This window comes from Marmota monax, unplaced genomic scaffold, assembly GCF_021218885.2.
Source record: "Marmota monax isolate L192 unplaced genomic scaffold, Marmota_monax_Labrador192_F-V1.1 WCK01_AAM20220418_F8-fsc00008, whole genome shotgun sequence".
Taxonomy (NCBI): domain Eukaryota; kingdom Metazoa; phylum Chordata; class Mammalia; order Rodentia; family Sciuridae; genus Marmota; species Marmota monax.
Window position 1 is genome coordinate 14,495,625 of NW_026694432.1, and position 20,830 is coordinate 14,516,454.

Sequence of the window (20,830 nt, forward strand, 5' to 3'; positions counted from 1 at the left end):
TATATACAAACAGAGATATGAAAAATTGTGGTATATATGTGTGATAAGAATTGTAATGCAAAAAAAAGTTCATGTATAAAGACATAAATTGGTGTGAGCATACTTTATTATATACAAAGATATGAAAAATTGTGCTTTATATGTGAAATAAGAATTGTAATGCATTCCACTGTCATGTATCTAAAAAAATAAAATCAATTTAAAAAATGGACTTTCCTAAGAGCTATACAATGCTCCTAACATTGCACATTGCAACTGTAGAATGTAATTTAGGAATAAGCTGCATAATGTTGCTAACTCTGTAACTTTCATGAATACAAAGAATAATGCTTGCATAGTCTTTAATCTGATTAATGAGACATATATAATAAAGATTGCTGGCATAATTCTTTAGACCTGCTTCTCTCTCAGAGAACAGCACTCCACCCAATCCCAGCTGTTTTATCTTCACAATCTGTGTATGTGAGTCTTATTTCTTCTAATCTCCCATCTCCCCTCGCAGGAACCTGCTAGTTTGGCTGTGCTGGTCGCAGCAGTGGATGCATCTGGAGACTATCATGTTAAGTGAAATAAGACAATCCCCCAAAACCAAAGTTTGACTGTTTTCTCTGATATGTGGAAGCTAATCCACAATAAGAAGGGAGGGTTAAAAAAATACTAGGAGTTCAGTGGAGTAGACAAAGGGTAATGTAGGGAAGGAAGCAAGGATGGGGAAAGGAGAGCCAGTGGAATGAATCTGACATAACTTTTCTATGTACACATATGAATACACCACAGTGAAGCTCAGCATGTGTACATCCACAAAAAATTAATTTGAAAAAATAACTGGGTAAATGGTAGAAAGATCAGTAGAGGGAAGGGGCAGGGGAATGGGGGAGGTAAGGTGAAAGAGAGGTACTGAGGACTGATTTAAAACCTGATATATTATTCCATGCTTTATGATTATGTCAAAATGGATTCTACTCTCATGCATAAATAAAAAGAACCCATAAAATAAAAAAAACATGAAAAAACTCTGAAGACTTCAGGATATCTACCAAAAAACTATAAGAAGTTGTAAAATGATATTTTTTTACCAATCACTTAATGTGTATTAACTCATTTTTTAATAAAATGATAAAAGAGAGACCAGCAACCATTCCCAGTACAGCAGGGGTGTGTCTTTCTCCTGGGGTGAACCAGCCTTGGCCTCCCTTTATTGCCTACTGAGGCAGGCTCTGTGCTTGGCTGCTCACCTCTCCTTCTCTGCCTCAGGCTCCCCTCTCTGGACCAGGGCTCTTCAGACACCAAACTGTCTTCAGGTGGAAGCTCTTGCATGACCCTCTCTTTGGGTCCTGGGGATTTTTGTCCCTTCACTGAATGACACAGAGGAACACATTTAATCTCAGTGTTTGCTCTTTCCCACTTTCAGATCTCATGGATCCTGGATATCACATGCTGGACCTTCATGGCCCAAGCTGAACTCCTCCTGGGACCCATTCTGTCTATTGCAGCTGCCATAAAACCAATGAGCTCAGAGGCAGCATTAGTACAAGTGCGGCTTCTGAAATGAAGGTGAATCTCTCCCTGTCAAACCTTTATGTCCTGCAGGTGGAGGATATGGGGTTTTGGAGGCCACCAGGAAACGAGCAAGGTGGACAAGCTGGACCATATACTATGGTGGGTATGGGAGATGGGGACAGGATTGCACATCTTCTGCTGCACACCCAATTTGATCCTCAGTGTCGGGGCCGAGGATCTAAGTTAGTGGCAGAGTGCTTGCCTACCACGTGTGAGGTCCTGGATTTGAGTCCCAGCACTGGGGAAAGAGATGAAGATTCTCAATATCTCAGCCATAAAATGGGACAAACAATATCTGCTTCACAGGATGATTGCTTCAGCCAGCTTTTGCTTCTGTGACCAAAAGATCTGACAAGAACAATCTTAAGGATGAAAGGTTTATTTGGGGGCTCATGGTTTTAGAAGTCTCAGTCCATAGCTGGCCGATTCCATGGCTTAGGGTCCAATGTGTGGCAGAACATCATGGCAGAAGAGTGTGCAGAGGAAAGTGGTTCCGGACATGGTACCAGGAAGGAGAGAGAGGGGTGATGAACTCCCCTCACCACTGACAAAATATAAATACCAAGGGCACACCCCGCTTGACCCAGCTTCTCAGACTATACCCTACTTGCCTACAGTTACCACCCAATTAATCCATTCAAGTGGGAAAAATGCACCGATTAGGTTAAAACTCTTATAATGCAATCATTCATCTCTAAACTTTCTTGCTTTGGGGACATCTAATACCTAAAACATAATAATAATAGGGAGCATTTAAGGAGACCTTGTATGTTATAAGATAAAGGATAACCATTATAGGGAGGATAGAAAAAATACTCAAAATCATTTTTGTTAGAAATATTTTGGAGCATGGGAATGATCCACTTAGAAAAGTCTAGGGGGAACATGATGGGGATTTTTCAAACCCTGGGGCTGTGCTCAGAGAAGGGTCTAGAATCAGCCCAGTATATTGGATATTTGGAAAGAATTATTTCTCTACCAGCCTCCCCCTATGCATACAATTATTTTCAGTAAAGAACATAAAAGTAACAATAATCCTACAAAGGAAAAGTAGAGAAAAAATTCCTTTATTAACATTAATACACATAATCATATTAAAATATGTAATTACTTTAACATAACTCAACAAATATTATAAAAAGGAAAACAGTGATATTCTCATATTTTTATTATAGTGGTGTAGCTTTTGGGCAAAAGGAAAACATATCCATGGAATGTGACAGTAGTAAATAATAACAGTGCAGTTTTATTTTCCTGATTAATTCTTCAGTTTAAAAAAATGAGCAATTTAAAAGCAAGTATGAGTTTCAAGATATCTTTCAAATTCAATGCAGATGATCTAAAAATTGCACTCACAAAAAAAAAGAAAGAAAGAAAGAAAAGAAAAGAAAAGAAAAGAAAAACCCCAAACAAAAAAATCCCTATTTCACTTTGTGGTGTTCACTGTTCTAAATTTTAAAAACTTCAAATGCTCACAAAGACTGTCAGAATTGAAGTAACTCATTTTCTGCCTTTACCAATTACAGTGCTTATTTTGACTTTACCATTTTAACTCAGGGATGTGTAGCACCATAGCAATTGAAGACATGAACTGTGCTCAGAGCAAGCTGGATTGGGTCCAAACCTTAAGAATTTTCTCTTCAAATGAACACATAGAGCTGAGTTTGCATGTGTTGGAGACCAACTGTAGAACTGGGACTTCTCCAAATTAGTACCAGTGTAGAGCACGATGTCATTAAAGGATGAGTAATAAAAAATGTGCTAAATGAAAGCTTATTCCAAATTCATTATTATTATGAAAATTCAACAGTAACTGTAACAATTATTTAGAATTTGACCAACAAAAGCTTTTGTTAAAGAGGAATATTTTACCACTAACCTTCTTCAGAATTGCTGGCGAACGGTGATAATAAAAAGCAGAACAACTTTTAGTGGGGTTTATTATTGTTTTTGCATTCTCTGTAGACAATGTTCCCTCCTATTGCCCTCACCCGGGGCTGTCTGCTCCTCCTTACCCCATGATCTGCTCTGATTGGCATGGTGGCCTCAGGTGAAGAGCTCAGCCTGGGTGGGGCATAAGGAAGAGCGTTCTGACTGTCAGATCTCCAGGACGGATGGCCAGCCTTGGGAGGTGATAAATCTGTCAGCAAAGGTGCTCAAGCAAAGATGACCTTTTAGGTCTTTCCCACCTGGGAACTTAGTGACTCCATGAATCAGGAATGACAGAGCCTCCTTCAGTCATTGGGAGAGACTTGGGGCCTTAGCTGTGTCTGAGGCTTGTGTACCAGTGATGTCCTGCATAACTAGAACCCCAAACTCTAATGCCAGCTCCACTCCCATCCTCTACCCCAAACCTCTACTTTTGTCAGTGACTGGCAGTGTTGTCCATGGTCAGTGACCAGAAAATTACTGACTGCTGGTCACAGCAAACGAGGACAGGCTGGAGCCTCCTGCAGGGTGTCATCAGGAAGACGGTTAAGTGGCATTTCCTGGATGGTACCTCTTCCCTCATCTAAGTCCTTCCCTCCATCCAGTGCTCCTCCTATCAGCTCCTGGAGAGTTGGTATGCTCCCCACTGTTTAGACCTCAGGGGGATAAAGCAATTTTGGAAAATGAGTATTGCCCCCAGATTCTAATAGTTCTTCAATCCCGCTGTGGAAGGCTCCCATTATCTCTCTAGTACATGGTACCTTATTAATGGATTACACCTTCACCAGTAAAGGTCATGTTTTCATGCTTTTAATGATTCTAACCTGGATTTTCTTTTCAGAGATATTATTTTCAAGGTTCCCACTGGAAACATCAGTGCAAAAAGAATGGAGACATCCAAACGCATGGCCGCTTTCTGGGAAATACACCCATCCGGGTAGGTGCTCAGCAAGCATTTGGAGACATCCGTTCTGGGTCACAGGTGGTTTTAGGCACCAAAAATTCAGACGTGGAATAAGCCCAGACACTGAAGGTCCCCAAGCCTGCAAACGAATGGAAGGCCTCAGAGGGCGCTGATAGATACACTGTGGAGAGATGTTCCAGAGCGCAGTGGATCTGCTAAGTCGGCTTTATTCACTTAAGCAGATAAAATGGATTTTGGATAGATTCAGTAGAAGACGTGAGGATTTCTTTTGGAAGTCAGAGAAGATCTTGATCACCAAGCTTATGGGGCAGAATTGGCTCTGGGCGTTCAAGAACTCTCTGGAAAGCAGCGATTTATAGATTCTTTTTCAATGATACCCTCCTCCCTAACCCCAGAAGCCACCTCCCCATCCAGTTCCTATGTCACTCTTTTCAAATTTCAAATCCCAAGAGAAGGAAACTGATCGATCCAGCTTGACTCACATATTCTTGAAGCAGTCTGCAGAGAAAGGGCCATCATCCTGGGTCAGGCAACCCATCCTCCAGCAGGGTCAGAAGTTCTGCCAGTAGCAGCAAACCTTGACCTTGAAAGATTGGTCTGGGCAAAAGGAACATCTGCAAATTTCTGGAAGAATCAAAGAGTGTGGCATAATGTGCAGAACTTTGCAAAGCTCTTTGTAAGTTGGAGCAACCATAGCACAGTGCTGGAGTGTAGACTCTGAAGCCAAACTCCCTGGGTTTGAATCCTGTCCCCACCACTTTCTAATCTTCAAAAGTTGGGTTAGTTGCTCAATCCCTTGGACTTTAGTTCCTCGCCTGTGAGAAGAGAATCATAATAGCATTTATTCCATAAAATGTATATGGAGATTGAATGAGACTGATGCATAAAAAGGATGTGGATCAGTTCTGGTACATAGTAAGTGTTCAATAAATATTAGTTGTTATTGTCATGGATGAAACATTGAGGGACAACGGGACGGGGAGGACTCCATCCCTGTCGTGCCAGTCATCTCCAAGGCACCAGATATCCGTTGGAGGGTGGGAAGAAAATAACAAGGCCTTTATTTGATTTTAGTTCTTATTTTGAAAATGACAAAGAAATTAAACTTTGCTAGTATTTAATAAATGAAGGGACACCATTACCCTCAATTATCTACTCATTAGACACCGAGTGTCTCTTAGGGTGCATAAGGCCTGCCAAGGACAGAGTGGGAGTCTCCACCTGAACCCACACAGAGGGCTGCAAAGATAGCTCCTGTGCTTTCAGTCTAAGGAGCCACATAGCAGTCGCAGGGGCTGGCAGAGCAGAATATTGTAAGCCGGAGATTCTTTGGATGTTTGTAATGAGAAGAGCAGTGATCTTGCACTGCCCAGAGGGTCTCTGGCTAGCTTGTTGAACTTAACAATGAGACGTATAATTTTCTTTTACAAAAAGACGAGTTTTCCAAATTTGCTGACCTTTCCCGTCATGACAGGTAGCTGTTGCTATTATATGCTTTCAAAAAAAGTAAATATCTGTAACCTGCCCTTTTGAGGTAAAGGTGACATTTTTAACAATGAGTGAGAAAGGGACTGCTTTGGGAAGAGGCTTACATGAGAGAAAGAGCATTTAAAAATGGGCGTTTGAAGTGTTTCCACCATTATGTGATCTTATTGCCTAAAATACTGTCAGTGTGTCACTTGTAAAAACTGTCATATCTGTATTCTATGAAGACTTGGAAACGGAATTTTCTAAGGTGTTAAAAAATCTTCTAAATAAAGAATTCTAGAGCGTTCTGAACACATTTGTTCAAAATATAAAAATGCCACACCTTCTGATTTGTTTGCAAAAAAAAAAAAAGATTGACATGTGGAATATGGAAATCTACTAGGCAAATGTCCACAATGTCTTTTGTATAATTGGTAGTTACTGAAAAATGAGCCTAATGTGTAGAAAGTGCAGCCAATAATGTATATCTTCTGTGTTTACTCTCCATGTCTCTGGAATGCCTCACAGCCTGTCAAATCTAGAAAAACCATGGACAAAATAAACACCCTTTCAACCTGATTTCAAATGATTCTATAAAAAAGATAGCCTATGTTTTTTTTTTTTTTTTTTAGCCCTCCAGTTCTAGGGATTGAACCCAGGGATGCTCTACTATGGAGCTGTATCCAGTAATTTTATTTTTTATTTTGAGATAGGGCCTCATTAAGTTGCCAAGCCTGGCCTCAACTTGTTACCCTCCTGCCTCAACCTCCTGAGTCACTGGCAATATAGGAATATGCTATTGTTCCTGCCTCAACCTATGATTTTTAAAAGCAATGAAGTATTTACAATGAATAATTACATTGATCTCATTCTTTTAGCTAATGACTGGACATTTTTATTTATAAAGTCTATTTACAATTTTCAACTTTGTCTATTCTTCTTTAAAATTTTCTACGTGTTGTGCAAAATTTTCCCAGTACGCCAGCCCTTTACACACTGACACATTAATAGTACGGAGAACTTAGAAGTAAACAAACAGGTTTATATGAGATGTGTTCTCAATAAGGTCTTACTGCTGGGGTGTTTTTCATGACCTTAGGTAATTTCTGTAGGGGTCAGGGATGTTCTGAAGGAGTGATGGCACATTTGTGTATTAAAGAGGTGAGATTTGACAGCAGCCTGGGAAGCCCCCGGAACCAGGGAGCCCAATGAGAAGGTGGCTTCGATGACATTTGTAGGGCCATAGAAAGAAAGTCTGTATTAAGACTCAGAAAGCAGGGAGGAGAAGGGACAGATTTGGAGCAGCTCTCCCCATCTGTCGTGCCTTTCTCAGTTCCTTTCATCCTCCAGGAAACTTTCCCTGCTTCCCTGGGCTGCCGGGAGCCTCTCCTCTGTGCTCCCATAGACCTGGGCCTGTCCCAGCAAATCTCCTATATCCCTGTTCTGCAGCTGTCTCTTTTCTAGGTGCCTTGGGAGGCAGAGAGTTAGCGCCTATTATTTCTGACTCAACAGTAGGTGCTGTAGTAGTAATTCTTAAAAAAAAATATTTTAAAAAGTTTTACAATTAATGCATATTTTAAATGGATATATAGTAGTTGCACATGTTTGTGGGTACAGTGTGGCGTTTCAGTCACGTATACAATGGGTAATGATCAAATCAGGGTCACGGGCATATCTATGGTCTCAGGCATATATCATTTCTTTGTGTTGGGAGCAATTAAAATCCTCTCTATTAGCTATTTCCAAATGTCCAATTAATTGTTGTCAACCACAGCTGTCCTCCTGCGCCGTCGATCAGTACTTCTGAATGGGCAAAGCAGAAGGTGACAAGTCTGATTGAATGTTGAGGAAGGGAAGAGACGCTGGGAATTTATGAGATCAAATCCTTCAAAACAGAGATATTACAGCAGGTCCACGGACACTTTCTCTTTGCCTTCAAGATGTTCTCAAAATTTTTTTAATTAGCTTTCCAGCAGGGTTGTGCATTAACTGAGTGCCACCTAGGACCAGTGGTGCCACAGCAGAGAAGCATTGTACTTATTAGGCTGCGTCAATCACCTTGAATGGGAACGTGCAGAGCTGTGTGTGTGGAGCTGGTGTGTGTGTGTGTGTGTGTGTGTGTGTGTACATATGCTTGCAGTGGAGAGGTGAAGGCAGATTCAGAGGTCTTCAAATGTGCACTTGTCATGTGTTTGAAAGTTCAATCAGAAAGATGCTCATTATGCGAGCCCCATCTCCTAGTAATTGGGATCATCCAATTAAAGAAGCCGTTTGGCCAGAGCGCTTATTTGTGATTGTTGCTACAGCAGTGGCTTTAAGAAGCCAAAGAACACCTTTTAGTTTGCCTCCCTCCTAAATCAATAGTAGTAGTTGGCAACAGAATCTGGATGAGGTGTCTGGACAGAAGGTGGCTGAAATCTTTGAAGTCCATTTCCTGGAAGGGTCTTTGGAAAGTCACGAGCTCCATCTCTCTTGCTTCCAGTCATGCCGATTCTCAAGAAGGGCCATGGAGCCCTGTTATGCACCAGATACAGCGCTGGGTTCTCTGGTGGGGAGATCAAGGAACAAGGTGCAGCCCGATGGGCCATGTAAGTCCTGGACTGACAATCAGGAGGGCTGCCTTGAGTGGAAACTTACCCTCCAGTGGTTCTGGCCCAACCACTCCTACGTCATGGGACCTTCGGTACATCATGCACCAATCTGGGCTGCAGGCTTCTCATCTGTAAAATGAGGGTGCTGGGTGGTGCTGGTGCTTCCTGCCCCTTCTTCCCGATGGCAGGTGTGATAGAAGTTCTCAACACTTTCATAATAACAAAAAGCTGCCAATTGCTGAGCACTTCCTTTGCTCAGGGCACGTGCCTTGTCTCACTCCATGGTCACAGCAACCTTGTGGTGTGCGTTCTGTTATCAGCTCATTGTACAGATGAGAAGCCCGAGTCCAAGGTCAGAAAGCAGGTGAGCAACACAAGTGAACCCAATGATTCGAACCCAAGCCTGTCAGACCTTGGAGGCTCAGACCCTTTGGCACTGTGGTAGACTGCTGTGTCGGGATTTTGGAAGGTTACCCATGAAATAGCTGGGTAGTATTTTCCAATCTTTAAAATCCACTCCCCCTTTTTTTGTTAGATGTGCAAATCTCACACTGCCCTGCAGAGATTCTGTTATGGGCCCCTGAAGTGGAGTGCTGACTTGCTCTCAGAGTCACCATGTCTCTGAAGTCTATTTTAAATCTAATAATTGAACGAGAGTGTTTGCACAAGGCACACAGCTATTGGCACATAGTAGGTCCTCAATCTCTGTCAGTTTTATTGGCCATTATTGGGTGCTTTTCTGGCACCTATTTCTCCTTTCCTTCTTCTTAAGAAAACCCCAAATCTGACATTTTATCCATGCAGCCTGGCTTTAACCCATGCTCAGCTCAGGAGTGATTGGCTGAAACTAACACGATCTCTCTCACATCTGCATATCACATTCTTCCAGCCATGGCTATTGGTTCATGGAGGGCCATGTGACCAAAATTGGCCCAATCAGAGAAAATCTCAGGATTTTGTTCAGAATCTCCTATTGGCAATGACAGTGACTGTTATGTCTTACTAGGGATATAATAAAATCTCCAGAGGAAAGATCTGGAAAACATTGGTGGCACCATTTTTATCCCAAAGGAAGGCAACCAACCCACAAGGAAATTGTGTGTATCTTACAAATCAAATGGGAGGGAGTGACTTGGGGGAAGGGAACCTTTCTTTTGTCCCTCTGTCCTCTGGCCTCCTTACAGCTGAGCCCTCTGGACCCTCACCTAGGTGTGTGAACCTCACCTGTCATGAAGATCCCAGACCAGAGTGAGCTGAAAGCAGGGGCTGAGGGGGTGGAGGGGGAGACATGATGGCTCTTGCCACTCTTAGGTCAACCTCCACTGTGACTCAGAGACACACAGCTGACTCAGAGCTTTTGACATGTCACCAGAGTCACAGATCATTTCCTCTGGACCCAAAGAGCTCCTCCCATAGTTAACACCCCCTACCCAATACCACCCCAATTTACAACTGAACTTCAGCTTTGAGCCCCCCAAAATAAGTTTCCAGGGGCTGTCACAGTTCTCCAGACCCTAGAGGACTGAGGCCTGCTTTTGCCTAAGGCCTTGACTCTAAACAGTGCTAGGTGCTGGCTGCACATGCCCTGCTGTCCCTGTGGATGGTAGATGCCTGCCCGGGTATCAGCAAGCCCTGCTGCTGTTCCTGGGACATCCCTGAGGCTCAACTGGGTATCACTAGGCCCTAAGTTACTGTCCCCCAACCCCATCTCTGAACCTCTGCCTTCTAGCAATTCTGTACCCCGACACCTGCAGCTCTAGACACCCCCCTCCTTACCAGCCTTATAGTAGAAAGACGAATATGCTTCCCTGTTGGGGGTGCTGCTGGTGACAGGTATAACCTGGGACAGGGTGGATTTGGAATTGGAATCTCTGGGCAAGAACTAAGGGGCTGGTGCAGGAATGGTTTGGAAAGGGAGTGATGGATGCTGGTTTGGGGAGCTGGGTGGGCAGTGTGGGAGCCAGTCTAAACTGGCAGCAATTTTTCCTGTTTCCTGGCTTTAAGATGACAATCTTGAAACATGGCCCGGCACAGTGGCTGGTCAGCTTGAGTGCTTTATTTTTATTTCCTATTCCCCATCAACAATTGTACCGCTTTTATTAGCAATCAAGGCCCTGACAGGAGTGCTGACGCAAGAGACCCGGTGGGGGGCTCTCCGACAGCAAGGGGGCCAAGGAGGGTGGGGGGGGACAGGAGGGGGAGGGGAGGAGGGGGAGGGGGAGGGGAGGAGGGGGAGGGGAAGGGAGGAGGAGGGAAGGGAAGGGGGGAGGAGGGAAGGGAAGGGGGAGGAGGAAGGGAGGAGGGGAAGGGGGAGGGAGAGGAGGAAAGGAGGAGGGGAGGGGGGAGGGGGAAGGGGGAGGAGGGGGAGGAGGGGAGGGAGGAGGAAGGGAGGAGGGGAAGGGGGAGGGGGAGGAGGAAGGGAGGAGGGGAGGGGGGAGGGGGGAGGGGGAGGAGGGGGAGGAGGGGAGGGAAGGGGGAGGAGGAAGGGAGGAGGGGAAGGGGGAGGGGGAGGAGGAAGGGAGGAGGGGAGGGGGGAGGGGGGAGGGGGAGGAGGGGGAGGAGGGGGAGGGGAGGGGAGGGGAGGAGGGGGGAGGGAAGGAGGGGGAGGGGAGGAGGGGGAAGGGGAGGGGAGGGGAGGAGGGGGAGGGGGAAGGGAGGAGGGGGAGGGGAGGAGGGGGAGGGGAGGAGGCAGGACCCTGAGGAATGCTATTCTAAGAGGTTGAAGGGAGCAGAGGTCCATGGAGCTCCAGGTTGGGGGGACAACAGTGGCCTTGGTGAGTGGGGCGAGGCTGGAGGGGCGGTCTTAGCATCCAAGGCCCACTACCCACCCCCACCCCTTCCCAGGAGTCTCAGGCCAGCATGGCCTCAATGGGGACACAGTTTCCCCCAGAAGTCTGCAGCAGGATAATGTTCCTAGAATGATTCTGTTTTCTTTTTCCCTAGGAAGAATGAAGGAAAATGACCCATTTTGGTTAGAGAAAACAAAATCTGATAATATATTTGAAATGGAAAAGATCAATGGCAAAGAGTACTTTTTCCCTCCCCATTACAAGCCTGGGGCTTAGCTGGTGGCCTAAATCCTCAGTGGGTTCATCAACATTTGGTGGGGGACCATAAAAAGATCCTAACTTTGTTACAGCCTGAAAACCAAGCTCTTGAGGGGTCTGAGCAGAAATTCAAATTTCTACTTTGTAGTGGAGCATTTAAAAGAATGGGCTGGGGTTGGATCCAGCTCAATCTGAATTCTGGCTCTGCCCGCTTGCTGGCTGGGGGACCTTACACACATGTCTTAACTGCTCTGATCCTGAGCTTCTCAATTAGGAAAATGGGGACTAGAGTGAGATCAAGGAGGCAGAGGATCCTATGCATCCATGCTTTAAAGATAAGCAGAGTTCAGATCCCCCTTCTGATCCCTCACTTAGTGGTGGTATGGCCTTGGGCAAGCCACTAAATCAATTATTAAGTCTCAGTTTCCTCATCAGTTAAATGGGACTGATCATAGTACCTCCCTCCTTGGGTTCTTGTGAGGGCTCAATCCCTGTGAGGCACCCTACAACAGGGGCTGGCTCACAGTAAGCCTGTTGCAGGTGGCCTGGTTACTAACCTGAGACCTTAGAGCCACAACATCATTAACTCAGATACTATTCTCTTATCAAGAAGAAAGTGGCCAGTGGCCCTCATCATAATGCTCTAGTGGCCAGTGGCCCTCATTATAATGCTCTAGTGGCTAATACATTTACTGTGCCCTGCCCTGGACCTTACACTACTGATAGAGATACAGATTCTTCGGCTTCATTCCATCCCTTCCAGACTTTTTGAATCAGAATCTGCTTTTTGGCCAGATTCCCAGGAAATTGTGTGGACATCAAACCTTGAGGAGCACTGAGCTGGAGTCCCGTAGGAGGAAGGAGGGACTAGGCAGTGTCTAGCACCATGTCTAAACTGGCACACTCCTGGGAACTCCCCTGGCACCTGCCAAGCACCAGCTGTCTCACTCTGTCGACATCACCCTTCTTCCTGCCATCTCCCCTACTAGCCTTGAGGGCAGACCCTGTCTCAGTCACTGTGGAGAGATTAGCATGTGATGGTCAAGTTCACCAGCTCTAGAGACAGACTGCCAGCCCCCTATCCTGGCTCTGCGCTTCCTGGCTGCATTGATCGTGCCACACTTCATTTTCTTCATGCATAATTGGAAAATAATAGTATCTGTCTCATGGGGTTGTTGGGAAGATTAAAGAATTAAATAAGTGCCAGGCACGAGGGAAGCACTCAATATGTGAACCCTTCTACCGCCGTTGCTTTCATTGTTGTCATTGTGTCCCTGGGACGCAGCAGCTCCATGCCAGGCACCCAAGCAAACGCTTCATAAACGTCGATTCCATGAATGAATGACCACAGCTGGGTGCACATTCATGTTTTCCACACTCTTGACATTGACAAAGCTCTTTCAGGTATCGAACAGTCAACTCTGCTTCTGTTGTGCGCCTCGAATTCTCTGGGGAGGTGGAAGGATGGGAGGCAGGCTCTTCATTTTCCTGGGAAAAATAACCTGCGGAATGTGGAGGATCATGGTGGCCTCTGTCTTCAGGGCCAGGTGGAGGGAAGAACAGAACTTTAAAAAGTATGGTGATTGTGGTTTGGGGAGACAGACCTTTAGAGCCAAGCAAACGGTGCTCATTTATATTGAAGGAGAAAGCATGGGGCAAAGTTCAGCTGGAAACTGTCCCCTAGTTCTTGAACAAGACAGTGTGCTTTCAAAATTTTGTCGTTTTTTTTTTTTTTGTCACCCAGGATCAATGGCTGGAGGAGGGACCTGAGGATCTCCTTATTGAGTCCTTGGCTTCTGGACGTACCTCCATTTCTCAAAGTGATTGGAATGCAGATTTCGGACTCATTGTCCTCCCAGGCAGTTCAACCCTCAGGGACACAGTGTTTAGGTGGCAGAAGACATTTAGCTTGTGATTCCAGATGCAAACTCGGACTGCAGGGGGTGCGGAAAGTGTGTCACCACCGTGGGTCAGTGGAACCACGGGTGTTCATGTCCCTGTCCTCCTCTAGACTGTGAGTGCTTGGGGGGTCAGTATCCTGTCTTATCTGTGATTGTGTCCCCAGCGTCCTAGATGGGGCCTGACACATAACTGGTGTCAGTAAATGTTGATGTGAATTGAATTCAGCCCTGAGAAGAGGGGACACTTCTTAGAAACCACGTTGGTCTAAATTAAAGGACAGGGACTAGAAGACAGGAATCCCAGGCTAGCGACAGTAGTAGCCATTTCCTGAGAGCCTCCATGAGCCAATCTCTGACATCCACCCACAATGTGTATCACCTCTTGTCCCTATTCTACAGAGGAGGAAATCAAGGCCCAGAAACCTAGAATCAAACAAATGCACATTTTCCCCCCTGTGTCTCACAAATTCTTTGATAACAAGAGCAGTAATTAAAATCATGGAAACCTGACTTGAGTGAGCAGAATCCCTGCATGTGAATGCCTACACGTTTCACAGGTGGAACTAGCAGGGGGGTTGCAGAGTGCCAATGAGCGGGGGAGCCATGGACAGGTGGACAGTAGCTCACTGTGAGAACATTCCAGCAATGAAAGTAGGTCCCCATAGAATCAAGGGATGTTTTATTGAATAACTTTTAACTGGAAAAAAAAAAGTGTTCCAGGGAACTTTAGATGTATCCTAGCCCTGGAGAGGGGGAGGTAGAGAGGAAGGTGGGAAATTCCGATTTTAAATAGTTTGAGAAGTTGCATCAAATTCCAAGGAATCCTAGGAGAGGAATACTTGTTTCACTTTCTTGAATCCAGTGTTTTTTCCAAGTGACATCTTTTGAACATTCCAAGAAACGAATGCTCCTCTAAAAAATGTGGGGAAACTTCTCCGGAACGTGGTCTGGAAGATGCCCTCGTTGTCGCCTCCCGCCCTGTGGTCGAGAGAGTACGCTGTGCAGCTCAATGACACAAAAGTCCCACTTAGCCCATTTATAATGATTTCCTAAATTGGGCAAATAACCTCATCCAAATGGCCGAGGTGATAAGCTCGCAGGAGGAGAATGTGCTGGAGGAGGCGCGTGTCCTGCCGCACGTGGTGCCGCTGCACCTCCCAGTGAGGCAGAGCTGATAGCAATGTTTTCCTTGGGTGTTTGAATTTTCCATCCTACAATTATGTCTTAAGCCATAGATAAAATTCACATCCACGTTTCACTCAAGATAAACCTAACATCATAATAATACAAAAAGATTAATTCATGGGAGGAAAATAGAGAAAAAATGGTCTTGGCTTAAAAAGATGTCAACACTCAAGACTGCTTGTAGAAGGGGCTTGCTTCTGCGCCACACCCTGTCCTCGATGGTGACTAGGCACAGGGGGGTCTTCAGCACACATATGTTCGTGCACGAGACGTGGCATGCTTCCACGATACACCCACAATGTGACCAACAGAGGTCCGCTTTTGAAGACCCTAAACTCTAAGTGGAACCCACTGTTTGGGACTTACTGAAGTGCTTTCTCTCTGAAGTCTTCTTTGACCACACAAATGTTGCTAATTTTTTCCTTTTATGATCATGTTAGAGAGCATATTAATTAGCTATCATACAATCATGCTATGTAACAAATTCCCCCAAACAAAAACTCAATAGTAACTAACAGAAAAACACTTATTTATTTTTTCTTTTCTTTATTTTTTTAAATTTTTATTTATTTATGCAGTGTGGGGGATCAAACCCAGGGCTTTGCATCTGCCAGCCAAGCACTTTACCACTGAGACGCAACCCCAGCCTTGCTTTTTTGCTGACACATCTACAGGTCAAGTGGGGGATGTCTGATGTAGACTGCAATTTATTGTAGGCTCAGTTGAGGTCTCCTTCTTCTGGTACCAGGGTTCAGTTTATGTCTCTCATTCTCCTGGTGGCCAGAGGCTACTGTGGGCATGTTCTTTGGGATAAGATGCCACTCAAGATCTGGACTTTGACTTACACGCTATTCATTCTATCCATGTTCTCTTGGTCAAAGCAAGTTTCATGACCAAGCCCAAGGTCTGCAGGGTGGAGAATGCATTTCCCCCCAAGGAAGCTGATGGGGGGAAGTCAATATCTGATGAATAGTATGTGTCATACCACACGGGGTTCATGGTCACGCCCCTGGTTTAGGCGGTTGATGAGGTACCTCTGTACTCTCAGGAACTGTGTCCTGAGTTTGTTGGCGGTGGTAACATTGGAGCTGAGCCTTGAAGAATGTTTTCCTCTTTGTGGCTTTATGTTCACCAAAGAAATTCTGAGGAAAGGATGTAATAAAATGTCAGGTGCACAGGCAGCCTGGTTGGCATGCTCATGTGTCCCAGCTCTGCTGTGTGCAAGCAAGGTGCCCATGGCAAGCCTTTTATTGACTCTCAGTGTTGGGGTTTGGAAGAATCATAACAAATCGCACTCCTCAAGTTTCTGAGCCAATGATACACTGGCGTTTGATGGGGAGGAGAATCTTGGCTTTATAACTGGTAAAGCTCAATTTGACAACAGATTGGACCTAAAGCTGAAGTGGTTTCCTCGATACCTTCCTTCTCATATCTACCCTGAAGTCCACCTGAGGGTAGTGCTGGGACTTGATCGTGCACTGCTAGCCGGATGCATGGAAACCTGTGGCCAGGAGAGAGGTCACACCTGGAGAGGAGCTTTTTCACATTAGAGAAGCACAGACCAATGGATGTCAACCTCCTGCCACCTCAGCAATCACCCCAGTCTCTCCTCCACCCACAGGGAGAAGAGAATGAAGGGTGGAAGGAAAGATGGACATATCTCCCCTCTTCTCATTTCATCTGAAAGGGAAACTGGGCTGCATGGGCAGAGGAGGTGGGAAGAAAGGAGGAAGTGGCTCCAATACCCATAAAATTGGACTGAAACTACGTAAAAGGACCCTCCCTGTGCCACTGGTTATTAGCTGGGCCACCAGGTCATTTCCAGCACAACCCACAGTAGCCCCCTCTGGCTGTCAAGCCCAGATAGACAGGGAACATCCTAACCCTGCCCCCCATCAGGCCAAGTGCTCATGCCACTCTTTGCCTGTTTCCAACTGAATGAAGCCACTTGGGTGTGGGGGGTTTAGCTGCCGCCTTCCAAGATGGAGCCCAAGGGGAGGGGATTCCTGAACTCATTGTGCAAAGTCAGATGCTCTCATCTCAGAAACCAGTTTGTCCTGTAGCCATTCAGAAGGTAGAAATGCAGCGTAGTGAGGGGTCAGAGAAGACACAGTGGTGACAGATCAGAGGGGACACAGGGAGCGACGAGGCTGGGAATGACTTCTGAGAGCTTGTGAAAAGCTGCATACTTGCCTGTGAGCTACCCTTGTTCCTCAAGGACTGGACACTGAGTGAGGCAGAGCTGACCAGGGTTTCTGGGGAAAGGGGCTTGTATTTGCTGAGGTCACAGGGCTACTGCTTACAAAGTCGCAGCTGATCATCCCAACAGCCCATCTGTCTAAGCCCATAGGGTTTAATGGCTGTTCAGAGCACATGGAAGCCAGCTTCCAGGCTCCTTACAGACCAGCTCTATGTCCTGGGGTAAGTCCCTGGGCCTCAGTTCCCCCTGTTGAATGGTGACAAAGGAGGATACTCAGAACCTGCCACATAGCGTTGCTGTGGGGGTAAAGTGATTAACTGATGTGGTGAGCAGCCCATGATGTGGCTTCCAGTGGCCCCTGCCTTGAGGAGTCCCCTCCCTTTGAGCATCGGCCAGGACTAGTGACTTGCTTTTAGTGAAGAGAATATGGCCACATGGATAGGGTGTCACTCCTGGGATTAGGTTACAATCTGTGACTTCAGAGAAGGATAACCTTCTCTTGCTCCCTCACCTGTTCTGATCAGAGCCACCTGCATGTTTGGGCTGCCCGATGGTGAAGCCCACCTGGGAGGGAACAAAGGGTGCTAGTTTTGCCTATGTTCCTGACCCACAGAAATGGATAATAAATGCTTGTGGTTTTAGACCAAATTTAAGGGTAATTTTTTAGACAGCAGTAGGCAACTAATGCAAAACACGTGCAATTTTAGAGCAGTTCCTAATGCCTCGTAAGTCCTCAAGGCATTGACTGTATTTATTATAAATACAGGCATGTGTGTTGCTTAATGACTGAGAAATGCAATGTTGGATGATTTTGTCATGATGCAAACTTCTTGCATTGACACAAACCTAGAGGGTAGAGTCTATCAGCCACCTAGGCATAGTCTATTATAACTGGCATAGTCTATTATTGCTAGGCTATGACTGAGTTCAGCATTACTGTACTGAATACTATAGGAAATTGTGCCACAATGGTAAGTATTTATGTATTTATACATGTCTAAACAGCTCTGTTTGCCAGCATCACCATAAACACATGAGTAATACATTATACTATGACGTTATGATGGCTCCAAGGTTTTAGAAAAAAATTTTAACTCCCTTATAATCTTATGAGACCACTTTTCTACCTGTGGTCCATTGTTGACCAAAATTTTATGTGGTTCCTGACTATATTTCCATTTCATGAATGAGAAAAGTGAGGCTCAGAGAGAGGTGACACAATCAAGTGACACAATCGAGTTACACAATCAATATTTAGCAGAGTAGGGTCTTTTCCCTTGTTCTGTCTGATTCCATGCCCTGTGCTCTCAAAGTATTGCTACTCAGCTCCTGGGATGCATGGGGGGGGTTTGCTAAGGAAGGGAAGCCATGGAGAAGAGAATTACCCCCTGCGGCTATAAAGGGCAGGGTCCTTGACCCGAGACAGCCACAGACATCCACCCCCAAGGCTCTGCATGGGGAGGAAGACTGGCTCTTGCCCCCAGACTTAGCGAGGGGTCTGGTCTTTCCAGTACATGTGAGAGCCAACACACATCTGATCTCTCCATGGCATATGTAAGATGCTGGCAACTGAGGGGTGGAGCCCTGGTCTCTTGGCTTCTCTCGTTTTGTTCAGGAGCTCATGAACCAGGACCGTGAGATAAGCCTTACCCAGAGAAGTTCTATCTGTCCCAAGATGATTTTCATTGCTGTCTTGACATGGCACTGACAGTAGTGATGAGAGGGTGGTTATTACCACTCAGGACAGTATGTCCCTGGAGCACAGTGACTGCTGGGAACATCAGCAAGATCCCTCGGGCGGTCTGAGCAACAAACACAGAAGCCTGCAAATAGGCAGGTGGCACAGCTGCTGAGGTAGGAGGGACCGGGCAGCAGGATGGGTATAGATTCAAGCTTCATCACTGTAAAGGTTTGGATATGAGGTGTCCCCCAAAGCAACTGTGTTAAGGCAGGGATGCTCAGAGGTGAAAATGCTTGGACTGTGAGAGCTACAACCTCATCAGCCCACGTCAGTTGGAGTGGAATAACTGGGTGGGAATTGTAGGCAGGGGCCGTGTGGCTGGAGGGTGGGTCATTGGTGCGTCACTGGGGGCATACCCTAGAAGGGTTCATCCTCCCTGCAGCCTCTTCTCCTTGCTCTCTCTCTGCCGTGAGTACTGGAGAAAGCTCCTTCACCATTCCCTTCTGCCATGATGCTCTGCCTCACCTTGGGCCAGAGCAAGCGAGTCAGCCCACCATGGACTAAACCTCTGAAATGATGAACTAAAATAAACTTCTCCTCCTCTAAGTTCTTGTCAGGTATTTTGCTCACAGCAATGAAAAGCTAACATACACACAAACACACACAAAATCAAACACACAGCAGAGGTACACAAGCCCCTGTATTAATACAAAGGGACTCCCAATCACGCAGCCACACCCATAGGAAAACACCCTTTCAGGTATTTAGGGAGGGGCTGGGGATGTAGCTCTTGCCTACTGTGCACAAGGTCCTGGATTCATCCCCAGGCACTGCAAAAAAAGATATTCAGCGTAAAGACAACAATGCTTAGATAAATACCCAGACATTAGAAAAGAACGTGAGCACCTCACGACTCATGTTTCCAGGGATGGTGAGATTTTTCCCACTGGATAGTGGGGGAAGTAGGGACCAAACTCCTTGCTTTTGCCCACCCCATTGCCTATTTATCCCCAGAGAAGTGACTTTTTGGTTCAATGTTGAGTCTGGGAGAGAAAATGAGCTTACTTGACATCTCCGGGGCTTCTTTTTCTTCTGCCCTAGCTGCCTGCAGAGTGGGATCAACATTCTAGTCAATTCTCTGGTTCAGGGTAATCTCCCGGGGTTGGCTTTGTCCCTCTGGCTTTTGCCTGGGGTGGCTGGTGCCAAATGGATACATCTGTCTAATTCATCGGTGAAACATTTGCAAACCCATTTGGCTACAGATCTAAAGCCACATTCTGTACTTGACTTTGTTCAAGTACAGAGTTGACTTTCTGATCTCCACATTTGTCTCTAGGGCTTATTTTCTGAGTTGGTTTCAAATTCAGAATTCCCCAGTCCCAACATCAGACGTTTCCACCGATAGAAAGATACAGAAACATGGACATATGTTCACAGACACGCGTGTTGGGACATACACAAGATGGTGCATTTACTGTCCTCAGTGGAGGAGAAACTGCCAGAAGAGCAGTTCTCAACCCTAGTTGGGTGTTCGAATTACCTGGAAGATTTGCAAACATATCCTAATGCCTGGATCCCAGACACGTGGAATCAGAATCTACTGGGCAGTGGTAATTCTGAGAGCCCCCAGGTGGTTCTAACAGGCAGCTTCCCTGTGCCCAACACTCAAAGATTCACATATACTTTTGCCTCCTTAGGGAGCCTAGCAGTCCCCACGACCTGATCAGTCTTCTACAGACCTCTTTTTGCCATTGCTTGCTCCCAGGTATGGCTCCAATTTGTCTTCCACAGTAGTCCTGGGGATTCTGGTAGTAGCTGACTGCTGTTTACCTAGCAGGCAGTTGTAATTGCCAGTGTCTGCTGCTATTCTAACTCTTCTAACTTTTCTGATACACTCGAGGGCTTTTTGCCTCTCTTCAAACACAAATCTCCTTGTCCTGCCTTGGGCTCCCCAACATACACGATGCTAAGGACAACTTGGTCCTGTGTGTCTTTTGCCTGCATCCAGTCCTGCCTCCTGCTGACCTCTGGCCAGCCAGCCCCGAGCCGTGCAGGGGCAGGGATGCTGAGCAGAGAAGCAGCTAGCAAACAGCGCTCTCCTCGCAGCCAAAGGCGCTTTCCTTGTAATGGATGGCAGCCAAACATCTCTGCCAGCAGCAGAGAAGGAAAGTCCAGGCTGATGACTGCAAAATGGGGGAGGCTCTCTGGCGTTGGACCTGAAGCTGCCCAGATCCTTCTCTGTGTACACTAGGGGAATCTATTGGCATTCTGAGCAGGAATCAAGACTTCATCTAGCTCTTGCTCTGGGCTCGGAATTGTCAACTTGTATGTATGAGAATCTCAG

General features: G+C 45.9%; 1 long non-coding RNA gene across 1 annotated transcript; it reads left to right on the plus strand.

Annotated features, from left to right (window-relative positions):
* Positions 1-1,137: 1,137 nt before the first annotated feature.
* On the plus strand, positions 1,138-6,806 carry LOC131423205 (uncharacterized). The gene is made up of 2 exons (XR_009224325.1): positions 1,138-1,659; positions 4,331-6,806. It is a non-coding gene; the product is annotated as an uncharacterized LOC131423205 (long non-coding RNA).
* The last annotated feature ends 14,024 nt before the right edge of the window (positions 6,807-20,830 follow it).